The 24,736-nt window shown below is 39.2% G+C and overlaps 1 protein-coding gene across 1 annotated transcript in view; it reads right to left on the minus strand.

The window, feature by feature from the left end:
* The window catches only part of BMPR1B (bone morphogenetic protein receptor type 1B), a 232,785-nt gene extending 208,923 nt beyond the window's left edge, over positions 1-23,862 (minus strand). The window contains exon 1 of the mRNA XM_042812107.1: positions 23,838-23,862. The gene's annotated coding sequence lies outside the window, so the exon portion shown is untranslated. The remainder of the gene's footprint in view (positions 1-23,837) is intronic.
* Between the last annotated feature and the right edge of the window lie 874 nt (positions 23,863-24,736).

Here is a 24,736-nt window from a genome sequence, read left to right on the forward strand (position 1 = left end):
TAAAAATAGAAACAAACAATAAACCGTTTGTTCTGGTTTTACTTAAGGTGAATATGGGAGCACCCAAAGGAAAGGAACAGTTCTATCACCTCTCCAGTTACGCAGAAAGCAATGAAAACAGCAGCATCTTCAGCTACATGAGCGGATGGACAGTAGGATATCTTTGTATGACCTGTTGCTGGCTCTTAGAATTTGAAGCACATATAAATCAAAGCTGCAGAGACTTTGAGGTATATTTTCTAACTTGTATATCTGTTTCAGGAAAAGTTCATGCAAAATATCATCTTCCCTAGAGCAATGTTACAGGTCTACCAAATCAAGTTGCTTACAATCTTCTAATTCCACAAAACTTCTTGCAGTGCAACACTGCGCAGAAGAGTATATTACACTCTTCCTAAGGAGAGCACTCCTCCCCTTCCTCTCTTGATCACATGATATACATTGTAATATAACCTGAAAATGTCATCAAACATTAAGCAACTCAAGGGAAACTGAAATGTAATTAAAAGTGTTACAGATGGATTTCCTCTTTCTTGCTGTGGTAAAATTAAAAGCTTTGTACCAGTAAATCTTTTAACCCTTAGATTTAGGAGTGTGATCAAAAACAGAAGCAGCATCAAAAAAATGGTAGGCAAAACCTGGTGTTTACTAGTATAAGAAAATGCTGTAAAAACACCACAAAAACAAACAAACAAAACCCTATTATAGCACTTCCCCCTATATAGCACCTTTCTAATCTACTGAAAACAAAAATTACACTCAATACAAAATAAAATGCTTATTACTTATTTTAATCAGCCACATTACTCTGTGGGACTCCTACAAATTAAGATCTCAGCGATTTAAGAAGGCTCAAAGAAGAAGGAAAAAAATGTCTGCTGCTTCCTCTAAAACAAAACAATTAATATAAACAGAGGGTAAATGCACTAGTACTGAAGTAATGCTCACTTTTAAAAAATTACTTGTTGTTTCTGTAGAGTCTGTACAGTTAAATCTGGCAGACTGGTTCTGTCCTCGAAGCATTGCAGTCTGACCAACTCTGGAGTTATTAGCAGATGTTTAGTTAGAAGAAAGTGCCACAGAAAGGGAGAAAACAACACTGCAGGATGTGCAGACCACCTTTAACCTGAATGAGGACTTCTGCCTACATTACAGTAAGCAGGAAGAACAGGTATTTTAAAAGACTACAAATAGTCACTAGTAAGGTGCAATTAGCTTCATCAGCCATAATCATCCATTAATTTAATGAATAAATCAGTAGCAGTATGATCAAAGATTATCCATGAGTTTGCATTTAGCCTTTTGCTCATATAAATCTTTCCTAAAGAATTCCTCTACCATTCACACTGCCCTACACAGTCACGTTTAAATAAATGGTGCTAGACATAAACCATTATTTAAACAAAGGAAGTCAAATGCAAAAGTTTTTGAATAACTGAGTGTTTTATGTTCAGAGAGTTCACCTTAAATATTTAATAACCTGGCCACAAGACAAAAAGCTTACTGTTAGTTTTGCAAATACAAATCAGATTATAGCTACATGCTAGGCACCAGTGAGGAAGGAGATGAGTGAAGCAGTGAATAGCTTGTGTATCTTCAGCAAGTCTGAAAGAAAGCAAAGCATTGCATTATATGGGTCTGGCGAGTCTTGGAAAAGCGAAGAACAAAGCAAGAGAAAAACATGGCTCAAGTATGAGCACTACAAATCAGATTCTAACAATTTTAGCACATCACTTCACATTTTATCATTGAAAAATTACAATAAAAACTTGCAGGAGAACATGACAAGACAATCATGCAATCATGCAATACACGACAAGACTATCAGGACATGAGGTCAATTTTTTTTTTTTTTTTTTATGGAAGAATTAAAGCTAACAAAAAATTCTCCTGATAACAGTGATTTATGAACAGATGTTTTACAGAAATAAGGTAGAATGTTTTAACAAGCTTTGTTTTGTAATTTTTTTTTAATGAAGAATTACATTGTCCTATAGTAAGGCCCACATCACTTTACTTTCATTGCTGAGTTTCACAAATATTTTTAGTTAGGAATGGGTGCAGGGCTAAAATTATGTTGCTGTCAGCCTTAATAACTTTTCTACTAGCTTTGGCATAATACTAGAATTTGGCTTCATAAAAATCAATACTTGAACAAGCCTTATATAAAAAGTGCTTTGTTTAAACTGTATACACTCAAATAATGGAGTGCAACATTTCATGTACCTAAAGGAATACAAAAATGTATGTTTTAGCTAACAGAGTAAAATAAACCATCTTATATTGTTCTGACTAAAAAAGTTAGCATAAAAGCTTATTAGCTTCTTTTTGAAATTCAAAGGAGCATATTTTCAGCAACACTAACCATGCAAATTCTTCTTGAGTGTGCAGGTATCAAAATCCACAAACAAAAAGACACAACCAACGATATATAAATTAATATCCGCTTGATCAGTTTGCACACTTCTGACATGCATTTACCAGTTACATTTGAGAGCGTTTATTAATATCTCCCACTGTTGCCTTTTTTTTTTAGGGCAAAAAAACTTGCTGGAATTCAGTTGAGGGACAAATCAATGTACGATACATCAGAACACAACTAAGTGCCTCACTCTACAACTGCAGCTCTCAGTAATTGTTTGGAAGCCCTTAAATTCTCACTTAAATCGAAGTTAAGAACTACCACAAACTGAAACCTTAGCTAGGCACTAAATAAAATGTATTATGCTCAGTGTTTTACGATACTATCATCCTTAAGAATGTAAAAGGAAAACTGAGGTATAACTGGTACCATTTATACAAGTTTGCCAAGAATCCAATTCAGACATAGCTATCCAGAAAATTTAAATATGTGCTTGTCTCTGCATATTTCACTAAAACGAGGCTGTACCTGCAATTTTTTTTAGACTTCTTTCCAAGGTAAGGGTTAGAACACTATACATGTTATGTAGCATTCAGCATTTGGCTTGTTCTGAGAGCTAGCAGGAGAAAACAGGAACAACCTGATGATGGTTTATTCACAGGTATTGGTTCAACATTGTCTGCCTCACCTTTTTTTGGACTGAAAGGAGTTTGACTAAAATTGAGCACTTGTCAATCCAAGTCTGACCCATCATCATCAGCTCTGGAGGAAGAGTTAGCCATTGCAGAGTCACTTTTCTTAAGAAGAAGCAAGTGGCCACTGAGTTTCACAGGTGGGCATCTGAAGCATGGTAAACAGGGTAGGAACAAGTCTATTGACACAGAAATGGAAAATATTTCCTCTACTCACAGTCACAGGAGAAGAAAAAGTAAAATCAAAGCAAGGATTCAGACTCTCCCTCAATAACTATAAAAGCAGTAGTAGTACAAAAACTCTTTTATGTTGGAAAAAAGAAATTTTTTTTTTTTTGCTACTTCTAAGTGTACCTTTGAAAAACTTAAGCTTTGATATAGGGTCTGACTTCTGGTAAACAAACTTTGTATTGGTCTGAACTGGAAATGGAGAATGACCTTGCTTGGTCCCAGGAGCCCTGCACTCTGACCAAGCTGCTCTCATGCATTCATGACACCTAGGGAAGGCCTTCGAAAGCCGCAGGGAGCTGTTGACCCTACCTGATTAGAAACTCTTCTGCAGCCAAGAGCCATTGTGCCATGCTGAACAAAAAGACACGCACTGTATCTTCTTTTGTTCAGTATGCCTTCAAAGCTCCATGATGCAGAACTGAACAATGCCATCACCTCTCTACAGCATCTTCCACTGAGCTGTTCCTCAGAGGGCTATTCCTATCTCTCGTTCATGGCTCTTTTATGCCATAGCCATACAATCAGGCCTGCAAGATAAATAGGAACTCCTTCTAGAGGCAGGACTTGGCCTCTCTCCACAACAGCTGTCTGAAGCATCAGGAGGATAAGCAGGGTTCTCCAGTCAGCATAAACAGCTGCAGAAGTCCACTGCACATTGAGACAGGTCAGGAGAATGTGCTGCTTTGCCAAGACTAAGATACCATTTCCAACCGCAAAGTGGATTTATAAGGCTTGAAGAGTGCAGTTAGGCAGCAAAACAAAGGCTCACTTTACAAATGCTGGCCAAAGTGTTTGAAAACATGCGCTGGAAATTAAGCAGCTAACTCTTTATTTAGGCACCTAAATATTCAGACTGATATTAATGAGAACTGTGAGGTGGCCAAACACTTTGGGGGGAAGCCTGCCCTCATGAAAAATTCACTCTGGGCCACTGCCTGGGAAGAGGAATGAAAAGAAAAACCCGGGGTAAGATGCACTGCTCTGAGCCCATCTGCATTTTCCTTCTCTTTGCACTGGGAGTTTTATTTTCTCTAAGAGTCATTAATAAATTTACTGAAAGAAGTAGCAGGTTTTTAAAGGGTCTAATTTGGAACAGATATAATTTCATCATACAATTTCTGTCCTATTTATTTCCTAGGTGCCTGTTTGGTTAAGTGTACCAGTATCACTTACAATAGTCTTTGGAAAATTTTCTCAGGGATATATTTACCAGGTGGCTGTGGAGACTGAAGCTCAGCCATCTATTGCACTGAGTACGTGGCATGTCATAACACAGGAGAGTGAAAGTATTACTTTTTAATTCACTTCTTTAGGCGAATTTTCTAAGAAGCTGATTGCTTACAGTCACTGATAAGCAACATTTTATCAAAAAGATGATAATAAGACTACATGAAAACATTTGGGGCCCTATTAAGTTAAAACAGATTTAATGAAAGATAAAGAAATGTGCACAGATGGGAAATCTTTTTTTAAAGCATCATTTACGTGTCTGATAAGGCTAAAGAATCATTTTGATGCTGCAGTTTTCTGTAGCATGACCTACTGGAACTATTCCGATCTTTGCATAAACTCCCAGGAAAGCCAGCAAAACTTGGATTAGATTTAAGACACATTTGCCATTCATACTAAAGAAAAATCATCAACAGCAAATAACTTTGTTCCTACTTTGTGGAACAAGAATGCATTGAGAGAAAAGCAATCAGTAATATTTGAAAGTATTTTATTTCATCTGTACTGGTGTGTTTAGCATCTGACCTAAGGCTGAATTTCTCAATCCTTTTCTAACACTAAACCTGATAATATGCCTTACTAAAATGAACAAAGTTATTGGCAATCAGTAAATTTTGAAATCAGTGATTTACAGTGGAAGAGAATCGGGAGAGAAAAAAAAAAAAAAAAAAAAGGATTTCTTAAATACATGTTCATTACCAGGAGAGGAGATAGACAGTTTTGTGGATGAAAGCGTTACTGTACACTAGCTTGTATGCATGCAGTAATTTTGAAATGCACTGACATATCACACATTACACTAGACAAGTGGCTTGGCTATTGCTGCTTGCACTGGATGCTAGACTTGCTGAATGTAAACATACATCAGCGGCTCAATATCTTCAGATCACAGAAAGCTGATGTTAAGAGTTCCAGCTGACTGGATTAAGTTTGTCTATGGCCAAGCATAACACCACTTTAGAGCCTCACACTCTATGAAGGGAGAAAGTCTAATTGGATCTAACAAAGAGCTCACTGCCTCGGCACACAACTTAAAAATATTTGCACATCACAATCTGAACTACTAAGTAGAATAATAAAAGGACATGTTTTCAGAGCTCTATATATGATATAATGACGTGTATTACATATATTGCTTTCAAGTAAGTATCGTGTAAACTATGAATAATGTATGTGCTGGTAAAGCAGCAGATATGCTGAATCAAGTCTGGATTCAGACAAAGACTTATTTGCATTAATTTCTGCTATACTTCACTGCAGGGAAGTGGAAGATGCTTCACAATGAAAGTATTGTTGTAACTCTATTTACATTCAAAGTGCTATCTTAAAAAGGAAAAATATTAAAGTAATAAAAGGAAGGTGAAAAAAAAATGAAGTGGTGGGAAAAATGCAAACAGATTGTGAGAATAGAAATATCAGATTCTCCCATTATAGGCATGTTTTGTGTCCTCTTCTCCCTCAGTCCTTTTTTGTCAATTCTGTGACAGGCATTTCAATTTTCTGGCTAAAAGTGTACAATATCACATTTACAACTTGGGAGAAGCATCCTACTTCTAAACCCATAACACATTAGCAATTCACCACTGATCCATGCCCCTCTCTACTCCTGTGTTTCTCACATCTCCTCTGCTATTGGAATAAGCCCACCTAGACATCCCCTCTGCTTCACCAAAGCAGGAGGAACAGATTGCAAAGCAGTGTTATGTGAACAGGAGAACCACAAAAACTATTGTCTAAGAGGTTCAATATCATCATAGTACTCCATGATACACTAAGATATCATGTAACTCCATTATAATTAGTCTGTGTTTGGCTTACAGTCACTTTAGATATGTTCAGAAGGTGGGCATAGCTGTGGATCTGACCCTGTGCGCTTTGAAAGCTGGACCAAACGGCTGTGTTGCAATGGGGAGAAAGTATATGGTAATACAGGTCATCTAGATGCCTGAAGGCATCTTATAGTAAATCAACAAGGGGAAGAGAGTTTTTACAACACTGAGTTGCCCTTGCAGATTTGTTCTCAGTAGCATCCAGCCTAGTATCTCCCTGAATCTCAACAAAGTGAACAGTGATCACAAGATAAGATGTGCTCCTAACTATGGAAAAAGGAGAACACTGATTCAGGCTGACTAGAGGAAAAAAGTAGGTACTGTGAAAGCAGGATGTGATATTCAGCTGGGAAGGCTAACCAGAGCCACCCCCATGGTCGAGGATCACTGCCACACCACATAACTTGAGTCCCATCCTGATTCCTGGAATTTCTGGACAGACACATGCACAGGCCAATTAACCTTGGCAGGAAGAGGAAAGGATGAAAAAATGTCACACCACAAATCTAATTTGGCTCTGCACTGAGGATATCAGACATTCAAAATTCATCAAATCATTTTGCAATTCCTTGCCCTTCTCTGCACAAGTCCACTAGCTGCTTGATTCTTGACCCTAGAAAGAGGGACATGCCACTGCACACTTCCCCACTTTGTTCTTTTTGTGATCATGCTGCATCTATATTCACTGAGGAGCAATCAAGAAGTAAAACACAAAACACACAAAGAGAGACACAAGCTTTGCTTGTCTTTGCTAACATACCTTAGCAAAAGAGGGCATTGAATTGCTGTCTACGAGCATATCAAAGGAGGAATGCACAAGTAGCAGAAAGCATAAACACTGCATTTTTCCTAAGAGCAATGCCAAACACTGTGTATGAATCAGCGATGATGATGTTCACAAAAAGTTCCTCATGGCTTCACAGGTCAGCATCTGAAAACATCCTCTCACACAGAAAACACTGAAAGCTTTCACCATTTAGGAGACAAAATATGCTACTTTTATGAAAGGAACAATATGACAGATGAAAAAGCAGAGAACTGGGAAACAACCCAGAAAGTCTTCTGTATCCACTTGTGGGGAAAGACTGGAACAGAAGCCTCAAACAAGGGGATTTACTCTAGGTAGTTTCTGGTGGAGCAAAGCTTCCATGTGGAACTTTTCATAAATATGGAAGGAAACTTAAGCTTAATTTGATGTTGAGGTCCATAAACTTGTGGAAGGCACGGTTTAACCTCTGCATCTTACATCATTCTTAAATAATAATTTTTAAAAATATGCTTTGGCAACCAAAGGAATTCAGTGTAAGAGTCAGAACCCTCATTTTTCAAGATAATGAGAATGCTTGCTGCTACTAAAGATTAACTTACATGATAATACATTGTAAAGGAGGGGGTGTGATTTCTGCATATTGTAGGAAAAATAACAGTACCATCATCTAGAACCAAAAATCTAAACAGGTTAGTTTTGTAGCTCTCGAACAACTAGTCAAAAATCACAAAGATAATTTTAACCTGGGTCTGGAAGTATAGATTATGTTAAATATCCACATGCTGTTGAACAAGTAGTTTCTCAAAATTCCTATGCCATTTAAAAGTACCTCACGAATGCAGTAGGACTTGTATTTGGGTAGGTTTTTTAGTGAGGCACTTCATCATTATCATAATTCTGAGATATCAGAAGGGACTTTTCCCCGCTACACATTACACAGAAATTCTAGAGTGCTTTAGTTACCAGTACAATGACACAGAATGACATAAATAAAAAGCATAAGCTCATACACCATTCCCTGACAGTACAGACTATTAGAAAACCTAGTAAGCAGGAAACAGTAAAGGACTTCACTGGTGTGAGAGTAAGTTCCTAGTTCAACTATTACATTTCGTAAGCTCTCTCAAAGTAAATTAAAAGTATATCTATAACTGTCAGAGGAGGAATAACTCTTAAATTCAAGAGAGGTCCACATTAATTTTCCACTTACAAACAAATAATGATAGTATTAATAATTATAGTAATAATAAGTCTTTTGTAACCCTTAAACCAAGGGATTTTACCTTATTTTCACCCAAATATTCTTGCACTACGTTCTGAAGCCACCTTGGTAGAGCTGTGACCCAGCCATACCCCTACTCTTAGGCCAGAGCTGGTTTTAAACTGGCTGCTCTGGCAGTGCTGAGGGCAACACTAAGCAAGCCAAGGACTCCCTGGGGCCTAGGAACATTATTCTCACAGTACTGAGCCCTTCCTGCCAACCTAGTGAAGAGGCGCTGCTCAAATTATTTTGTCTAGGGGTTTCTTGTTTTGCTTTTAAATATAACATTTTGGGAACAAAGACCCCTTCGGCTTTGCAAACAGAGACAGAGGTAACAGGGTGGCAAGACAAGGCTTTCACTTGCCAAATGAAATTATGGTCCTATTAAGAAACAAGCAAGCAGCTAATGAGAACCCAATGACATAATATAAACATCTTCATTTCCTTCAGTAGATTAAAGGCAGTTCATAAATGAACTTTTAAAAATAGCAAAATCAAGATACATTTGCCTGTCAAGCACATTTGAAACCTAACTTTAAACTTATCCACCGATAATTTTTTTTCTTAAACAGACAAAAATCCTTTATAAAGAATCATAGAGAAAGGTAACATAAATATGAGCACATATTCTGAAGAAGTGAGCTGTGTTTGGGTCAACATGGAAGCACTCAAAACAGCACCAACATTTATCAAGCACACCAACCATTTCTCCCTTTGATACTTGAGCATTATTTTTGCTTTAAGACTATTGAAACTTTGAAGTTTTGCAGAAGACCTTGAAAGAAACATAGAGTTTAACCAGCTGCTAAGTATGATCCCGCAGTAAGTGATTTCCATGTACATTACATATCAAGCATAAAAGAGAATAAGTTGAGTAACATTCAAAAAAAAAAAAAAAAAAAAAAAAAAACCCACCAACAATGAAGCGCTTTGAAAATTTATCCTAGATAAAAGAATCTGTAGTCTCAACACTTCTACCCTGCCTTCCAGGAAAATGATTAAAAAAGAAAAAGTTCAGCGGAACAGTTGGAGTCCACTGGAGTCCAGAGCAAAGGCAATGTTTGAAATACAATTTGCTCTGGATAAGCTTAAAGTTATGCAAGACACTTTCACAGCCACAATAAACTTCTTGTAACAGCTAGCCCAGTTGATGATCCATCATTTTTTTGAACCTTTAGAAAGTCAGAGGCAAGACAGCTGGATAAAAAGGATATTATCAAGAAAAAGGCAAATCTGCAGACACATTAAAATTATACAACAAAACTGTGCTTTGCATACATTGGATGCACTTGGCATACAGCTGTAACTAAAGGTTGTATGTATGGCCACAGCTCTCCTAAGAGAATTCATAACCTCAAAAAGTGCCAGTACCTACAGGAAGTCTACACACACATACCTAACAAGCATCCCCATCCACATGAATCTCGTGAGCCACAAAAGATTCCTTTGCAAAAACACTGCTCATTTGCCAGCATGGGAAACAAAAATAAACACAACTTCTATTCCAAAACTGAGTAGACCTTACAACCTGTGTAGAACTCAAAGTTGTTTATTTAATAGGAGTTAAAATCTACACATGCAAGAAAGGACCATCAGAATTTGCTCCCCACAAAGGCACCTTGCCTATGGAAGACCTGCAGAGGGGCATGAGGCAGCCAGTGAGCTCCTGCACATGTGCAGGGAACTCACTTAAGGGACCATTCACAGCTGCAAAGTGGAAACACAAAAGGGCTGTGTGTATAAACACACCACAGTAAAAAAGAGTTTTAATAGATTACTGCACTCAAAGTAACTTTTTTTTTTTTAATGAATACAGTAGAAAAGCAATACATCAAAATGAAAAAACAATGCTAAAGGAATTACTCTATTTTAAATATGCACTTTATTTCTTCATTCTAAGCATCTTACTAATCCTGAACTTCTCCTAAGGGATGAGAGAAATTTAGTCAATATTGTACTTAACAAAAAGCATGGAAAATTATGAAATGAAAAATGGATTACGTCCAAAGTGCATGTTATTTTCACAGCTAACAAACTCAGAACTGCAGTACAACCAGTGAATATTAAAATTATTTATAGCTGATGAGTGAAAATTGTGCTTTTACTAACTGTAATGCACAAACTTCTAGAGCTTTGCAGCTAGGGAAATAAAGGTCAGTAGACTTCAGTACAACCAAACTGTGTTTTGTGGTGAGGAGGAAAACGTCTCCTAGGTGATCTTCACTTGCACATGGCCTACATTGTTAAATTCCGCAACACAGTCCAGGACAGACAAACACAGAGAAGCACCAGCATGGTTTCTGATACCAAAGATATACAGAAAATTTGGAGAATTCATAGCGTAAGAACAACAATAAAACCTGCTCAAGTGGTGAAGGAAGATTTCTGAGGGGAGATTAATAGTTGACTACATACCATACTGAACAAAAGATGAAGATATTACTGTGACACCATACGTCAATTGATTAAGAGTGTGCAACAACAGTAAATGTTATAGGGAATAGATAAAAGAGGGTTTTTTAAAGCATAGTCTTGTTATCCCACAGCTGGTCATCAGATTCTCAGTCAAAGCAGAGAAAAATAGAAAAGGGAAAGCATCCTCCCCGTACTAAGTGATGCCTCTTCCGAGTTGGGTTCTTGTGGTATCTCCACCTCTATCTCAGAAGTGGATTTAGGACACAACATGAAAAAATGGACCGAAGTTTGTAAAAGTGGGCCTCCATGTGAGGCCCACAAAAGTTTCTTTTTACAAAAGTTTCTTTTTACCCTGGGAAAGCAACAGAAGAAAAGAGAATCTACCCTAAAAATTTCTTGGTCATAAATAGGAAGTGCCTCTAGATTTGGTCAGACTCACAGTTTGTCTATTGAAATGGGAAAATACACAGAATAACCTATCCAAAGCTACTAGTTATTTGCACATCATAAAAAAGAAAATTGACTTCCTATATTGCTGCTTCTTTTTATTGAGATTTATTTTCAAGGCTGATGGCAAAAGAATTAAAACCAGAAAAGTCTCATTAAAGAAAAATAAATAAGACAAATGACACAGCTATCTCTCAAGGTCTATAAAAATAATTAAGTGAAGTTGTATAATTTCTGTAATTTCAGATTTTTCAGTCAAGTGGAATAGGACACTAGAAAATACACTATGGGTATGGTACCTGCCAATAGCAGTGCAGGACATGACTGTATCGTTAACATAACGTTATTCAGAAGTTTTGAATATTTCTGATCAGCTAAGGATGCTCATTTCTCACAAGTGATTTATTCATCATCAACTGAGTTTCAAAGCATATTTTCTAGATATTAACATATTTTGAAAGTTGGCTAAGAAGGAATGACCTTCCAGCCTGTGATATCATTTGCCTATTTAGTAGGGTCATTTCGAACTGAACAAAATCAGCTGTTGCTTCAGTTTCAGACCTTTCATATAATCCGTTGTCATTCTTTCCTTGTAAATCATGTGTGTAGCATCTACAATTCCACTGCATCAAGCATCTACTTATCTGGCTGAAATTACAAGCGCAACCTTGACACTGATCTCTGCAGGGTCAGTTTTTAAGACTAGACCTTAAATCTGAATAAACAGAGCCAAATGCTTATTCTGCATATTTTCAGTGTGAACACAGACTCAACTGTTCAGTCTCACACCATGCCCCTCACCTACAAGTCCATGTTGATTCATAATCACACCTCACAAGCTTACCTGTACAGACTCCAAATTCTGACAGGGCAAAAAGACTTTTCCACGTTTACAAAGACGCATCAGAAGGGTAAGGTAAGTTTTTTGGGGAAAAAAATTGAGATATTTTTCAAGCAAACTACATGCACACACATCATTTCATAGCCTACTTTCCTAGGATGAGGCTTACAATAATCCCCATCTTTGTCATTTACTATGTCTTCTGGGATTCCCCTCCGTTGAGTGCCAAACCATACAGCCCACATGAAATAAACTTAAAAGACAGGGATGAATACTCCAAAGACCTAAATACCATAAAATTCAGTGTAGAGGAGAGAAAAATAAATTCCTTCTGCCCTGAAAGCCAGACCTCACTGTCCCATCAGCTGGGCCTTGCAGATCTTGGTGACCATCTATTGAAAGTAGTTTTAAGAGGAACTATTTCAAGAAAAGTTCTCTCTCAAATAAATGTAATGTAAATGTAAATCTCAAACATGAAGGAAAAGGAACATTAAAAGTAAAAATAAAAATCAGTACTTCAGTACTCAAAGTAGACAGAAACTTATTGAGATGCTCTCAAAACAGATCCCAATGTTGTTTGCATTTTCACTAGAATGAGGCTCTACTTCCAGGACAATTACAGTATCATATGGATTCCTACAGAAAACAAACACTGCAGCTTTAAAGTTAAAGCAGGGCATAGGACCCAAGAAAATTATCTTCAGGATATCTATTAAATGGACACATGGAATGGTGATGCTCGAAGAATGAAGAAGGTTTATATGGGCCCCCTTCACTGTAGTAGCATTGCAAAATATAGCAAGTCATAGAATCCATGTTTACTGGAAACTGCACTAAAAGAACTCAAAGTTGCAATTGAGGATTCAGCCCAAGCATTATTTTCCAAAGAACAGGGAATACCTCAAAATCTAGATCAGAAAAAGAAAACTATAGAAATAAAGCACACACGATGGTTCTCTATACCACAGAGGATAAACAGGGCTTCTCTCTACCTCTCATGAAGAAAATGAACACATTGTTTTGCATACACTTCCCCCCCCCCCTTTAAATAATGATCTCAAGAGAATGTCACTTGGTTCCTCTATGCCAATAGAAAAAAATAGATTCCAGTGGACAGAAGAGGCTAGTCCCTGGAATAGAAATGAAAGAATGCAGGAAGAAAGGAAGGCTTAAATGGAAGCTTTGCTCAAATATTGCACCAAATTAACAGAACCACCTCCATCAATTCTTTATTCCACTAATGATACAGAGTTTATTTTATTCTCAGTAATGAATTAAGGAGTTGTCATTTGCAACACATTTTAAAAGATATTTTAATTACACTTTCAAAAGGTCCTTTTCAATACTTCTATTTATTTTGGTCTGGTTGGTTTGTTTGGTTATTTTATTTGTTTCTTTCAACAGCTAATGCAATTGCATTCTGGGAGCATTAACATAACAAATGTCACAGTGAAATATTTAACCCACATATTCAAGTGTCTCAAAAAACATTTCCTTTTAACATTTTCTCTCTCTGAGTCCTATGGAAGAAATATCATATAAATAAATGAATGGATTTAAATGTGGACAGCTAACTTAAAAGTATACGCAACAGCCCAGATCACTTTGTACTTATATTGCTCTTAACAAAATACAAAAAATATCCTTGTACCTCCTAAATTATACATACTTATAGTAATGGAAACCTTTGACTTGAAATGCACCACAGCTGACAGGTTAATGACATTACAGAAGTCAGATAATTGGAGGAGGAACTGTCTTTAAAAGTCATTAGTGCCAGTTTTTAATTGCAAAACTAGTTATTTATCTCATTTCAAACTAAATCTTGGGCAGTATGGATTAACAAAATGTCAAGGCCTATCTAGAGCAGATACTGATCCTGTTTTGCAGTTAAAAAAAAAAAACATTTAGCAGCTCTTCTGTTTCTATAGCTAACCTGTTTTCCTGTTTTAGAAAGAGAGGAGGCAAAATCTGCATTAATTGCCCTCTTTGTTCAGCCATAGCTTCTTCCAGAGCTACAATTCTGCTGTACCAGAGGACAAAGAAGGGCAATGACACAATGACATCCTAGGTTTACAGACACATACCCAGTTTCTTTGAAACATGCTAAGGGAATTTAGGAATATGTGCAGAATGGTTTACTACACTAGCAGTCTCAGAAAGCCTCCTACATTATATTCATGCAATAGGCCATCTGCTGGAAAAGGCAGCATCCGCGGCCAAAAGTCGTGTGTGGGCCAAAAGGCAGTAGGAAAAAAAAATGTAACAAATCCCTAAAATTAATGACTTCACATATCCCTTGTGCCACAGCCTACGATTGCATTTCCCAATGCCACCCCAGAATACGTGGTATCACCATCACAATCATAAGGCTTCCTTCCTCATTCAGCAAAGATTATCACATAGATCTATGTGATGTGCTTGGCAATGCCTCACAGTGGGATGAAAGTCACCCTAGTTGCCCTCTTTCACATAGTCATTTGCAAGATTGCAGCCTGTGGTCGTACCCCTCATCTCATACACTTCAGAGAAAGACATGATTTAGAAAAGGTTGTTCTGCGCTGAAAGTTTCCCACAGCTTTTGAAATTCATGTATCATTCCTTCCACCCCCGCATCTCCCTTATTTGAAGATATGGCTTAAAGAGTTCAAGGACTTTAAGATGTAGTTTCAAGCTGCTAGCAACTGTTCAGCAATGATTTCCATCTCCACAAAAAGGAAAGATACTAATTAATTACACTGTTTGACTTGCTTGCATTTTCTGTATCTAGAGAGTAGATGCAACTGGACCAACACCTATTACAGTGAGAAAATCACCTGTAAGTTAGCATGTTTTCTCTGAAAAAAAAAACCCAAATCATCACCTGGGGTAGTTCAAAGGGCTGACAAATCTGTATACTAACTTGCAGTACACAAGTGAAATAAGAAAGGTGGTACATTTCATCTGTAGAGGTGCTGAATACTCATAGTTCTCAAAGGTAACAAGTATAAATTATGCATGTGTATGCTTGGAAATAAGTCAGCCAAACTCAAAATGACTTAAAAGACAGTCCAGTTCACAACTCCATTGAAAGGGAAGACTTTTCCTCTAGACTGAAGTATGATTTTACTATTTCAGTCTATACTGGTTTAAGAGAAACAACCTAAATAAGAAAAAAAAATCAGGCTGTTCATTACAAGATGTCTTCATTATAGCTGTCGCATCTACACAAAGTTCAGACTGCAAGAAAGGGTCAACAACGAAGTCTGGATGAAAAGAGGAACACTTTGTTACAAATCTATAACCATTACTACCACATACATACAGCTGCTGCTTCCAGTAATCCATCCTTCCTGCCCTTTGTCAGCCTGGAAAAACTTAAGTAGTAGCAGTCCTGACTTCCCTCAGCAAACTCTTCCATTTGCTTTTTCTCTTCCAACTTGGGATGGAAGCACTTTCCTTTGACAATGCCTCACAGAATCATGGCTGAGCTTTCACACAATGTGCAAGATTTGTTTCATTCTACTGAAACAGCAATGCAACACTTCAGGCCAGCAGGATCTGAGCACCTACCACCAGCACTATCTACTCATCACACGTTAAGCTCTGTTACACCACCACTATCAGTTAGCCTATTCATAAGACCAAAACCAAATGCAATAATTTTGCAGGACTCCTCCTGCAAAACTCTCCCTCCTTTCTTCCATTATTTTCAATTTATAGTATATGTATATACACACACACAGAGTGTAGGAAATTAGTTGCACACAAAATATTCAAGCACTTTCCTTCCCTACTCTTGAACACATATGAAGTATTGTTTGAGAGTGCTGCTTATCCTCCACAGAGAAGAGTGGAGTTTGAGAAAACTTACCATTTTCAACAGTTTATCTGTTCATTAACCAATTAGGCCAACTCAGACTTCACCCACTTGCATCACTCTGCTTGAGGATAGCTTGAAGACAGCTTATGAAGTTATGTCAGAACACCACTAGGAATGATAGAAACTCAGCAAGAAAAAAAAAAGATTAAGGGGAAAAAAAAAAAAAAACAAAACAAAAAAAACCGAGCCAGTCATAGCAGCTCCTCAAATGCTCCAACAGTTCCCAAAATGATTGCTCACTTAGGTCCTTAGTTTTATGGGAAACCACTTCTAAAAGTTTAACTCGGCCCTCAAATCATAAACTACCATCAGAGCACAGCATTTAGTCAACTGGACTATTTGCAGTTCACTTCTTACTTTAAGCCAAGGTCAGTATTTCAGTATGACTAGCACTTAAAAACACATTTTAAAAGATTTTTCAATACAGGTAAGACAACTCCTACTTGCATACAAAGGGTCCACAAACCTCTGAAAAGATTTAGTATCAATCACTACACCCATAAGAATATATCCATTTACAAAAGTCAGCCAGGCAGTTCAAATTTTTATTAAATTTACAGCAAGATAAAAGAAATGCCAACAATGGTTTGTAGAAATAGCTGAAATGCTACTAAGGAAAGAAATGCCATTGAAATTAATAATTTCAAATATATGTGTAACATTTGAGAGCAGAAGGTCAGTATAAAAATAGATCAAACCCTTTGGACTAGCTCTCATTTCTTCACACCATTCCAAGTCACATTGCCTACACTGGCAAGGTGAATAAGAAAAATTCAGTTCTGCATGAAATATAAAATCTACACTTTCGCAGAAAGCTAATAAAACATTTATGCACAAATTAAGTATATCTAATGGCATTACACATACGAGTCAAATGATCAAAGATCCAAGCCTCAAAAATAAGAATGCAGTTTACAACCATGAGGACTAGAATCTCTTCTTTTTGTCACTTTGCTTCTGTTTCTCAAAAGAAAGCCATGATTCTTAAATAACCAAAGACTTCCACTAAACCTTAAAAAAAATGCAAGTAATAAGAAAACTACTAGTTCAAATCACAGCTCGCATGTAATACGGATCACACGCCAGTTTTTGTCAAGAAAGCAAACTTCACTCAAAATGAAATAGTCCTGAAAAATTCCATTATACAGTTACAGAAAAGCTTGATGACTCCTTATCAATAGATTTCAGAGCAAAAAAGTAAAAGCTCATTTTTATGTTCTTTAATTTTAATTGAAGTAATGAGTGATTTCTGCAGGTCCTCACTCAATAACATCCCTATTGCACTGAACAGACAAACAACACTGTAACCCCCTGACTTATTTGTAGAGAGAGATAGAGAAGCCTAACCTGTTGCAATAGAAAAATATCAGAGAAAAATTATTTAGCTTCAAGTTAGAAGTGTACTCTTCTCTCTAAATGCAGAAATATGGATCTGCCTGCTGTTGCAGCAGCTGTCAGGAAAAAAATATCCTGTTCCATAAAACACAAGCATGCATCTATGCAATGTCACTGCTTCTCATGTACTGCTGGTAAGCATAGATTACATGTCCTATTTAAAAAGATTTAACCCTTAATACATCCACAGGATTTACCATCCAATTCCAATTAATTCAAAATTTCTAGAGGAAAATGTTTTTCCTTTTATCTAAAGTAATGCAGTTACATATGTGCCAAAGTAAACTTGGAAAAGGAGTTTAATACTGTGGGAGAAATGTTTCCCAGCATAAGAAGCTCACTTCATGTGACAGTAATGGGTGTCCTGTGAAAACCACAGATTGAGGCAGTCAGAAGTTTGAGCACAAAAAACATACTGGCAATCCTACGTCAATGCATTTCTTATCATCTCCCAGACAGAAATGATATTTATATTTGAAATCCTAAATACAATGCAGATTCAAGATTTTACATTCATAATATTTGCAAGGTGTTGGATGTAGCGGTCCTGAACAGCTGCTTAGGAATGCTTGTGAAAAAAAGGAAGAATAAATTATCAGTATTTCTAAATATGAAAGCATAAGGCAGTCACAGAATCACAGAACTACAGGGGTTGGAAGTGACCTGAAGAGGTCATCAAGTCCAACCCCCCTGCCAAAGCAGACATCCTTAAATAGATCAAACAGATAGGCATCCAGACGAGTCTTGAATATCTCCATAGAAAGAGACTCCACATCTTCTCTGGGCAACATCTTCCAGCACTCTATTATCCTTTCTGTAAAGAAGTTCTTCCACATGTTAGTACAGAACTTCCTATGTTCAAGTTTTAGGCCGGGCTGCCCAGGGAGGTTGTGGATGCCCCGTCCTTGGACGTGTTCAAGGCCAGGTTGGACGGGGTCCTGGGCAACCTGATGTGAATGTGTGTGTTTGGTGGCCCAGCTAGGCAGGGGGGTTGGAACTACATGATCCTTGAGGTCCCTTCCAACCTGGGTGATTCTGTGATTCTGTGATAGGCCATTATTCCCTGTCCTATCACTACGCATCACCAAGAAGAGCCTGGCCTCATCCATTTGCCTCCCAGTTCCGTTTAGATGTTTATAAACATTAATCAGATCCCCTCTCATCTTCTTTCCCCCATGCTGAACAGACCCTGGTTACTTGGCCTTTCCTCACAGGAGAGATGTTCCAGGTCCTTAATCATCTTTGTGGCCCTTCGCTAGTCTCCTTCTAGCAAACTGGGGAGCCCAGAACTGGAGACAGTACTCCAGATGTTGTCTAATCGGGGCAGAGTAGAGGGGAAGATCACAGCTCTCTACCTGCGGGCCACACTCTTGTTAATGCACCCCAGGATAGCACTGGCCTTCTTGGCCACCACGGCGCACTGCTGGCTCATGGCCAGCCTGTTATCCACCAGGACCCCCAGATCCTTCCCTGCAGAGCTCATCTCCAGCAGGTCATCCGCTAACCTGTACTGATGCAATCTGCTGAGCAACAGAAGTTTCACTCTGTTCATTAAAGTAGTAGCTTGGAGTTGATCTCTGTCTTGATTCAGGGTCTCTGAACACCTTCAGGGGTATTTGTGCCAGCATCCCAGCTGACAAACTGAGATGCAGAGCCATATGGAAGTGCCATCTCCTTGAAGCACCAGGACCCAGCTCAGTTTGAAAGGTTTCTTCACTTCGATTCTCCAGGACAAGACCCTACAAGACCTGCCTATTAATAAAGCAAGTCTATGATGCCTGTATGAAATTAATTGTATTTCTGCAGGCTACAAAAGTCTTACTACATTCATTTTAACAAACTCTACCGGATAGTTATGCCTGGAGAAAAATTCCCTGATAGGAAAAAAGTGTTTCTCCAACTTCAGTAGCAAATGCAAATAGCTAATTAGCTTTATCTCCATTTTGCTGTCCTGATTTTGCAATACAGCTGGCACAGAAGCAAGAATTTGTTTGCCCTGTCCAAATCTTCTTACGTACGTACAGAGCCTACAGTCATCAGGAGCAGAATCAAATCTGACTAGCGAAGATTCAGACCGTATTACTGTACCCTCTGCACTATACTTTACATGCATATTTGTGTTCGTCATCACTTCTGATGAAGAAAAGAGGAAACTGCACACACACATGACAATTTAAATTATATTTGACTCAGTTTACAAATCAAGCTGTATTCACATATTTAAGACAGATAAGAAACCTAGCAAATCCCTGCTCAAATACACATTACCAGTCCAGTGTGAATAAATCTGTTATTTTGCCTGTGGTATTTCTCCCCCAAAAAACAATGTGTATTTCAACAGTTCACCTTTACAGAGTCTATTTTAAATGCAAGTACTTCCTTGTACCAAACTAGTAAGAATAAAAGAAAGTAAGTTGGAGAAAAGGTCAGAGATTATAATGAAATATATATCAGAACACCTATTTCTGATAAGGAAGATAGTCCTGAAGGAATTAAAGTCTTACCTGATCCTTAATTGACCTCTGTGTTTTTAATTAGGAAAAAGGGAAATTAACCTAGAGCTAATTAAGGTCTCAATTCTACAAACATGCAAGTACATAATTTTGTTCACTTAAGGATTCCTCAGTGAAGTTATGCATGAGCAAATATGTTTGTAGCTTCAGGGAATAAGTCTTGGATAACTTAACCTTTTAAATACTTTCCTTTTAAGTGGCTAATCATATACACAAGCCATTCTGGATTTTAGGCTTTACATGTGAAATCTTTCTGAATTCTAACCAAATTTTGCTTTTCTTTCAGGTGGGAACAGTTACATCTGTGTTACAAAATGAGGTAATTTTAAAGAACGTGCATTTTAAGTATGTCTTTATTCATGCTCGTATGAGAAACTACAGTTTTTGGCTTAGTAATATAAAATGTAGAGATTCCTAGCAATATATTTTGACACTAACACTGGATTAATTTTCAACATGTAATAAAATCAATTTCCGTGGAAAAAACTTCTAAACATCAGTGTACATTCAAGTCGTCGCATACTGCAGTTAATATGCTACTTGAAATACAACTTTATGGAAGCTTTAAATAGAGAACTTATCTTCAGGGATGTTCTTCCTTCACCCAAACCACAACTCCAGGCTTTTCCCCTTATTGCATTCAGTGATTTGCACACATCTCCTCAAACTCTGTGGACTCATATCTGTAGTTCTATAAGCCACAACAGATGATTATGAATATAGGGAGCGAAATGGTCATTTAGGCTCTTATGAACACACCCATCCTGCTGGCCATTTCCCCTCTAGATGAGGGCTTGCTCTACACATGGCTCAGATAGAAAATAACTTTCTGCCTGCTTTCCCAAGGAAATGTTTAGACTTGCTTATCTGTGGATAAACATGCCTGCCAGACCCACTCTTACAAGTTTTGAGGCTATTGGCCAATTATAACCAAATCTGACAAAGGTTTAGAGCTTTCAGAGATATTCACTCTGACAAGAGGCAGAAAAGCAGGCAGCTGGACTGAAAGCACAGCACCATGAGGAGAGAAGCTGGAGCAGGAACTTACTGCTCTTCTATCAGGGAATCAGTCTGGAGATGCAATGCATAAGAACATAGACTTCTTTGGTCTTACTTTCTATCAAAACCCTACAATGCATTCTGTGGGTGGGAGGAATTAAAACATATTGCCTGAATAGCAGAGACACAGTTACGCACCTCTGTGTGTATGCTGCTGGTGTGAGCACGCACAGCTGCTTGTGCACACACAGCATGGCTTGAACTGATCATAAAGAATAACTGATCACACAGGAATTTCTTTACAGCTTGATGAGATGCTGACATTGTGAGCAGAGAAAAGTAAACTCAGTAATGCAGATGTAACGCATGACAAATACAGTTTAATGCAATCAAACATTATAGAGTATTATAGTTACCTAAAAATCACTTCCTTATTACAAAAAGTCAACCCTTACAGAAGCTGTAATAGAGAAACCTTTCTCCTTTCACACACTCAAAAGAACAAGATCGCTGATAAAAAGCACAGTCCAATTTTCAGATATCATCAGAATGTCACAATTTGTTGACTTTTTGGAAACCTTATCACATAGTCCTCATTACATTTTTGCTACCTCCACCAGACACAGAGTAGAAAGAGTGAAGTACTTATCAAAAGCAAGCTCAGTCTGAAACACACGCTGCTGCAGGAATTAATGAAGAGACCCATTTGGCACGTGCAACCTCAGTTCAAGAATGTTTTCTAATCACTTTTCTCCTACTTTGGCCTATCAGCAACAACACCTCCGGTTTTTTCAAGGGAGTATAAAATAGTAGTTCATATATTAAAAATAAAACAAACACAAAATCCAAATGAGTCTGTAAAATATATTTTATAATCTGCTGTACTAAGTACAACTAATTTATTTAATTCTGCTAAATATTTACATTATTTACAATATGGTGATCTATTTCACTTTGGCATGAATGATTTGAATACTGATGCCCCCATAAAATCTAACCAATTTCTTCAGTAGAATAATGACAACGTGTGTCTACCTATGCATTATTCTACCCTTGCAACTACCCCATAGGCAGGAGAAAATGCCTGTCACAAGTTTTAGGGTGACTTTCTAGTTTACTCCATATTTTATCCAAATGTTATGACCTACATGGTGTCCGTGAGACACAGACAGCCCTCACTCACAGCTCACTGCCTCAGATACTGTGTAGGTAAGGCATTACAAAGCAGTTCCTTCCCCACAGGATTTACTCACTAGGTAAATATTTTTTAGTCAGTAGTTAAGAAACAGAACAGCTCATAAGCATTCATCCAAAAAAAAAATTACTATCATTTCTTGGGAGTAGTAACGTCATTTCCCACCTGAACATCAGGTTCTGTCCCATTGTTTCCTTGCACCTGGCAATAGATATTATGTCTTACACATCGAAACTCTTGTTTTCTAAAAAACAATATACAGGGAAGAATGACAGAAACAGGCAGGAAAGATGAGACTCTGGGAACAGCCTTTGCATATCTGTCAGTTTACATTATTACCAACCAAATCCCTTTAAAAGGATTTTTAAGACCTGAAGGCTTGATGCTGCAAGAGCTCCATAAAGCAAAGCATCCTGCACATGCATCATTTCAATAGCACAAGCACAACAATTCAAATGAACTTGCTCGAGTCCTTAAAATTGTGTACCGAAGTGCTATCTTGAAGCTCCAGCATTTGTTACACTGACCCACACAGTAACAGCTCAGGGATTCACACAGAAAATAGGAGATACAGACACAACTATCCCAAAGTCCCCAGATGCACAACTGTAAATCAAGAGTAGTTTGCTGAAGCCAGGCTGGGCAGCAGGCTGTGGGAAGGCACTCATGGCCCTTCTATGGTATTTATTGTGGTGGATTCCTTGTTTTGAAACAACTGCAAAACTGTTTCATAACAAAGTTTCAACATATTAACCAGAGGATTTTCAGTTTATTATGAATTCATCATGTAAGTCTAATGTTAAAATGCTGCTTTGATTTTTCCAGTTGCTTTTAAAGCAACTTTGAAAGGCATCCACCTCTGCATATACAGCCCATGCCAGGAGGAAGGAGTGAGAGTCTGCACAGATTCTGACAAACGTGAGCCACCTCTGTGGGCAATGCCACTCTCAGTGTCCTGACTCTTAACATCAGGGTTCTAAATGATCCACTCTCAAAACCAAACAAACACGTGGCAAAATCAGTTTTCCATAAGATCAGCTTTAAACGAAGCAAGAGAGAGGATGAAAAGGAGGAGAGGAAAAACGGTGTGTTTATACGAACGTGAGTGGCACAAGAAGGAAAGAGGACCAATCCTTCACCACCAACGCTACCAGACAAAGATGTGGGTTTTGACACGGCGCAGAGTTAAAGCACAGACATCCTTGCCACGGTGTGAATGCAGAAAGTTTACCCAGGGTCAGGGGCCATCCAAGCTGTCCGTGGAAAGGGAAGATCGATACGGGCTGCAAAGACACCCGCTCCCGGACGGAGCCGCGCTGCAGATGAGCGGCTGCACGCTGAGCGCGTTCCGGGGCGTTATCCCTACATTCTTGCCCTGTCCTCACTCCGGCGTCGCGCTGTCACGACGCGGGACACACCTCGGGGTTTGTGCCCCCCCACGGCCTCCTTATCGGCCAGGCTTCCTTTAATCTGCATCCATCGGGCGGTCTCAAAGCGAGCCCGAAGTTACCGAGTGATCTACCCGGAGGGCACGCCGGCGCTCACGCCGCTCCACCGCACGTGACGGAGCTCCGCAGCTGCCCCGAACCACCGGCCCGCACCGTCGCGTCCTTTCCCACCGATTGGCCCCGTTCTCCACCATCCCCAAGTTACAAAACCACACAGATCAGCGTTCGGGGAGCGCTGGAGGCTCCCTGCACCGCCGGCCTGTGGCAAGGAGCTGCCCGAGCAGCCCCTGCCTGCTACCGAGCAGCCCCGGGGCTGCAGGGCAGCCGTCCCTTTAACGTCGTCCTTACCGCTCGTCGGCGCCGCCTCACCCGCTGCACCGCGGCCGCTCTACTTGGGTCGGGGATTTTTTTCGTTGTTCCCCTCCTCTTGCCCTCTCCAGCTCCCACTAGTGCTCGCTCAGCCCCGCGCTCCGTCGCCGAAAGCGGCCGCCGCCCCCCCGCGGGCAGCCGGCGCTCCGCCGCTGCGCCCCGTCGCCGCCCTGGGGCCCGCACCGCGGGGGCTGCACCCCCGGACCGAGGGGCGGCCGCGCGGCCCCGGCTGATGGCCCCGGCACCCAAAGGGACTTGTGGGGAGATGGAGAGAGACCCCCTAATCGGAGAGCGTAGTGACAGGACCGGGGGAACGGCTTCAAACTGAAAGGGGGCAGGTTTACCTCATATACGGGAGGAACTGCATTCTGAGGGTGGTGAGACACTGAAACAGGTTGCCCAAAGAAGCAGTGGCTACCCCATCTCTGGAGGTTGTAGCCAGGGGCCCTAAGCAGCCTGATCTAGTGGAAGCTATCCCCACCCATCTTCCAACCCAAACCATTCTCTACATTGTGGAGCATTTATAGCATCAGTCTGCTGCAAAATGTATGCTGCACCACAGTCCTCTCTATAGGTATTCCTGCTGTAGCTCATACCACACCTCACCAGCAGTCAGCACTCACAAGCACAATTGAACTTTCAGCCCTGGGTGCTCAGTATCACGTTATTGCTGCTTTGCTGGGATTGATGAGAAAATAAGTGATCAGCAGTTCTGGTCTAGTAAAAGCTTGAGACCACAGTTACGTCTGTCATAACACATGATGAAGTTTGAACTCCGAGAAAAAGGTGAGCTCAAAATGGGAATACCTGAGGCTTGACTACAGTTCTGTTTTAGTGTGCACCAGGAACACACTGAAGCAGCTCTGAAGCAGCCTCAG

This window comes from Centrocercus urophasianus, unplaced genomic scaffold (assembly GCF_019232065.1).
Source record: "Centrocercus urophasianus isolate 14NV4802_14NV808 unplaced genomic scaffold, USGS_Curo_1.0 seq_13, whole genome shotgun sequence".
Taxonomy (NCBI): Eukaryota; Metazoa; Chordata; class Aves; order Galliformes; family Phasianidae; genus Centrocercus; species Centrocercus urophasianus.